The sequence below is a fragment of the Macaca thibetana genome, chromosome X, assembly GCF_024542745.1.
Source record: "Macaca thibetana thibetana isolate TM-01 chromosome X, ASM2454274v1, whole genome shotgun sequence".
Lineage (NCBI taxonomy): Eukaryota > Metazoa > Chordata > Mammalia > Primates > Cercopithecidae > Macaca > Macaca thibetana.
In genome coordinates this window covers 70,753,001-70,758,362 of record NC_065598.1, presented here as the reverse complement: position 1 = coordinate 70,758,362, position 5,362 = coordinate 70,753,001, and the positions used below count along the sequence as shown (strand labels likewise).

At 39.9% G+C, this 5,362-nt stretch overlaps 1 pseudogene; it reads left to right on the top strand.

Moving 5' to 3' along the window:
* Nucleotides 1–4,240: 4,240 nt before the first annotated feature.
* Nucleotides 4,241–5,031, top strand: LOC126946282 (40S ribosomal protein S6-like; annotated as a pseudogene).
* Nucleotides 5,032–5,362: the final 331 nt, after the last annotated feature.

Sequence of the window (5,362 nt, the reverse complement as noted above, 5' to 3'; positions counted from 1 at the left end):
TCTTTGCAAAGCATAACAAAAGTGACCATTGCTCCAGTTCTCAATAAGTTCCTCATCTCCATCTGAGTCCTCCTCAGCCTGGTCTTCATTGTCCATATCACTATCAGCATTTCGGTCACAACAATTTAACAAGTCTCTAGGAAGTTTCAAATTCTCCCTCATCCTCCTGTCTTCTTCTGAGCCCTCCACACTTCTAACCTCTGCCCATTACCAGCAGCAGTTCCAAAGCTGCTTCCACATTTTCAGGAATCTTTATAGAAATGTCCCACTCCTTGGTACCAATTTTTTGTATTAGTTAGTTCTTACACTGCTATAGAGAAATACCAGAGACTGGGTAATTTACAAAGAAAAAGAGGTTTAATTGGCTCATATTTCCACAGGTTGTACAGGAAGCACGATGCTGGTCATCTGCTCGGCTTCTGGGGAGGCCTCAGGAAACTTAAAATAATGGCAAAAGGTGAAGGGAGAACCAGCACTTCTCACATGGCTGGAGCAGGAGGAAGAGAGAGAGAGAGGGGAGGTGCTACACAATTTTAAATAACCAATTCTCGTGAGAACTCTATCAAGAACAGCACTAGGGGGATGGTGCTAAACCATTAGAACCTACTCCCATGTTCCAGTCACCTCCTACCAGGTCTCACCTCTAACATTGGGGATTACAACTCGACATGAAATTTGGGTGGGGACACAGATACAAGCTGTATCAGGGAGACACTCCTTCTGTTTGAGAAAAGAGGAAACAAGAGTAAAGAGGACTTTGGCTCTCTTGCAGCTTAGGTGCCAGCTCAGCCACACACCAAGAGCCTGTTTGGGGTCTCCGATTTTAGGCTGTGATTCTGGTATGGCATGTCTGGACCTGCCCTGGGCCTGAGGGGAGCCCACTGCCATGAAAGGAGTATCTCAGGCCTGGAGGCATTCACCATAAACTGACTGAAGAACTCTTAGGCCTTTGGTGAACTTAAGTGGAAGCCAGGGAGTACTCACCACAGGCCTAAGGTGGTGGTGGCCATGGTGAGAGAGTTCTCTGCTTGTGGAAAGGGGAGGAAAGAGTGGGAGGGACTTTGTCCTGTGGTTTGAGTGCCAACTCAGCTGCAGTAGAATAGAGAACCAGGTAGATTCCTAAAGTTTCTGACTCCAGGCCCTGGCTCCCAGACAGCATCTCTGGACCCAACAGTGGTAGCAATGCAGTGGTTATTGTGGGCCTTGGGCAAGACTCAGTACCATGCTGCCTTCAGGTCTGACCCAGCAGATTCAATGGTGGTGGTCACAGAGGTACTTGTATCACTCCTCCACTAGCTCCAACCAGCTCAGCACAAACAGAGAGATTCCATTTGTTTGGGAGAAAGTAAGGGAATAGAACAAAAGTCTCTGCCTGGTAATCCAGAGAATTCTTCAGAATCGTATCCAAGACCACTAAGGTGGTACCTTTACGAGGCTACAAGAACCACAGCATTACTGGGCTTACAGTGCTTCCTAATATAAATATGACTGCAGAGACCAAAAATATAGATTAAAACCCTCAAATCTCTTTGAACACCTGGAAAGTCTTCCCAAGAAAGACAGGTACAAACAAGCCCAGAGTGTGAAGACTATGATAGATATTAACTCTTCACTGCCTACACACCAATGAACATCTAAAAGCATCAAGACCATCTAGGAAAACACGACCTCACCAAACAAACTAAATAAGGCACCAGGGACAGATAATTCAAACAGATAATTCAAAATAACTGTGTTGAGGAAAGTCAAAGAAATTCAAGATAACACAGATAAGGAATTCGAAATCCTATCAGGTAAATTTAACAAAGAGATTAAAATAATTTAAAAAGAGTCAAGCAGAAATTCTGGAGCTAAAAAATGCAACTGGCATGCTGAAGAATGCATCAGGGTCTTTTAATAGCAGAATTGATCAAGCAGAAGAAGGAATTAGTGAGCTTGAAGATGGGCTATTTGAAAATACACAGTCAGAGGAGACAAAAGAAAAAAGAATAAAAAGAATGAGGCATGCCTACAAGATCTAGAAAGTAGCCTTAAAAGGGCAAATTAGAAGTTATTGGCCTTAAAGAGGAGGTAAAGAGAGAGACAGGGGTAGAAAAATTATTCAAAGGGATAACAGAGAATTTCCCAAATCTATTGAAAGAGATCAGTATTCAAGTACAAGAAGGTTATAGAACACCAAGCAGATTTAACCCAGAGAAGACTACCTCAAAATATTTAATAAACAAATTCCCAAAGGTCAGGAATAAAGAAAGGATCCTAAAAGCAGCAAGAGAAGATAAACAAATAACATACCATGGAGCTCCAATATATCTGGCAGCAGATTTTCCAGTGGAAGTCTTACAGGCCAGGAGAGAGTAGCATGACACATTTAAAGTGCTGAAGGATCAAAACATTTACCCTACAATAGTATATCTGGTGAAAATGTCCTTCAAACATGAAGGAGAAACGAAGACTTCTGAGACCAAAAAAAGGCTGAGGGATTTCATCAATATGAGATGTGCCCTATAAGAAATGCGAAAGAAAGTTCTTCAATCTAAAAGATAAGGCTGTTAATGAGCAATAAGCATTCATCTGAAGGTACAAAACTCACTGGTAATAGTAAGTACACAGAAAAACATAGAATGGTATCACCCTGTAATTGAGGTGTGTAAACAACTCATATCTTGAGTAGAAAGACTAAATGATGAACTGAAGAAAAATAATAACCACAGAAACTTTTCAAAGACATAAATAGTACAAGATATAGGCCAGGCATGTTGGCTCACATCTGTAATCCCAGCACTTTGGGAGGCTGAGGTGGGCAGATCACAAGGTCAGGAGTTCAAGACCAGCCTGGCCAACATGGTGAAACCCCGTCTCTACCAAAAATATAAAAAGAAAATTAGCTGGGCATGGTGGCACGTGCCTGTAATCCCAGCTACTCAGGAGGCTGAGGCAGGGGAATTACTTGAACCAGGACCCAGGAGGTGGAGGTTGCAGTGAGCTGAGATTGCACCACTCTGCTCCAGCCTGGGCTACAGAGCAAGACGCCATCTCAAAAAAAAAAAAAAAAAAAAAAAAAAAAAAAAATATATATATATATATATATATACACACACACACACACACACACACATACATGCACACACACACACACACTAAACTTAAAAACAGGAGGACAAAATTAAAGTGTAGGGTTTTCATTAGTTTTTTCTTTTTTAGCGAGAATGGAAAATGACAAGGATGCCCACTTTCAGCACTGTTATTCAACATAGTAGTGGAAGTCCTGGCTAGGGCAATCAGAGAAGGCAAAGAAACAAAGGCATCCAAATTGGAAAGGAAGAGGTCAAATTATTCTTGTTCACACTATGCAATTAGTGTTATGTTGTCATCATTTTAAAATAATGGGTTACAAGATATTATTGGCAAGCTTCATGGTAATCTCAAATCAAAAAACATACTATGGATACATTAAAAATAAAAAGCAAGAAATTAAATCAGACCACCTGAGAAAATCACCTTCACTAAAGGGAATACAGGAAGGAAGGAAAGAAGGAAGAGAGGACCACAAAACCACCGGAAAACAAAGAGCAAAAGTCCTTACTTATCAATAATAACATCAAATGTAAATGAACTAAACTCTCCAATTGAAATACACAGAGTGGCTGAATGGATGAAAAAATAAGATATGTTGCCTAAAACAAACATACTTCACCTATAAAGACACACATAGTCTGAAATGAAGGGATGGAAAAAGATATACCATAGTTCGCATTAAAATATAAACCAAAAAAGAGCAGGAGTAGCTATTTTTATATCAGACACAATAGATTTCAAAACAAAAACTTTATGAAGAGACAGAGAACATCACTATAAGGGGTCACCTCAGCAAGAGAATATAACAATTTTAAATATATATACACCTATGCACCCAATACTGCAACACCCAGATATATACAGCTAAAGAGAGAGATAAGTCCAAATACAATAATAGTTGGAGATTTCAGCACCCCACTTTCAGCATTGGACAGATCTTCCAGACAGAAAATCAACAAGGAAATATTGGATTTAATCTGTACTATAGACCAAAGGGACCTAATAGATATTTACAGGACATTCCAGCCAATGGCTGCAGAATACACATTCTTCTCCTCACCACATGGATCATGCTCATGGATAGACCTTATGTTAGGCCATGAAACAGTCTTAAAACATTTTAAAAATTGAAATTATAGCTATTTTCTGTGGCGTCTCAGAGGCGTTCAGCTGCTTCAAGATGAAGCTGAACATCTCTTTCCCAGCCACTTGCTGCCAGAAACTCATTGAAGTGGATGATGAATGCAAACTTCATACTTTTTGAGAAGTGCATGGCCACAGAAGTTGCTGCTGATGCTCTGGGTGAAGAATGAAAGGGTTATGTGGTCCAAATCAGTGGTGGGAACGACAAACAAGGTCTCCCCATGAAGCAGGGTGTCTTGACCTGTGGCTGTGTTGGCTTGCTTGCTACTGAGTGAGGGGCATTCCTGTTACAGACCAAGGATAACTGGAGAGAGAAAGAGAAAATCAGTTTGTGGTTGCATTGTGGATGCCAATCTGAGCGTTCTCATCTTGGTTACTGTAAAAAAAAAAAAAAAAAAAAAAAAAAAGGGGGGAGAGAAGGATATTTCTGGACTGACTGATACTATGGTGCCTCGTTGCCTGGGGCCCAAAAGAGCTAGCAGAATCTGCAAACTTCTCAACCTCTCTAAAGAAGATGATGTCTGCCAGTATGTTGTAAGAAAGCCCTTAAACAAAGAAGGTAAGAAACCTAGGACCAAAGCATCCAAGATTCAGCATCTTGTTAATTCATGTGTCTTGCAACACAAATGGTGATGTATTGCTCTGAAGAAGCAGGGTGCTAAGAAAAATAAGGAAGAGACTGAAGAATATGCTAAACTTTTGGCCAAGGGAATGAAGGAGGCTAAAGAGAAGTGCCAAGAACAAATTGCGAAGAGATGAAGACTTTCCTCTCTGCGAGCTTCTACTTCTAAGCCTGAATCCAGTCAGAAGTAAAATTTTTTGAGTAACAAGTAAATAAGATCAGACTCAAAAAAATGAAATTATATCAAATAGCTTCTCTGACCACAATGAAATAAAATAGAAATCAATAGCAAGAGGAATTTTGAAAACTATGCAAACACATGGAAATTAAATTATATGCTCCTAAATAACCAGTGGATCAATGAAGAAATTAAGAAAGAAATTGAAAAAAATTATTGAAATAAACCATAACGGAAACACAACATACCAAAACTTTACGGGACACGACAAAAACAATACTAAGAGGGAAGTTTGTAGCTGTAAGTGCCTACATCAAAAAAAGAAAGCTTCAAACAAAAAATCT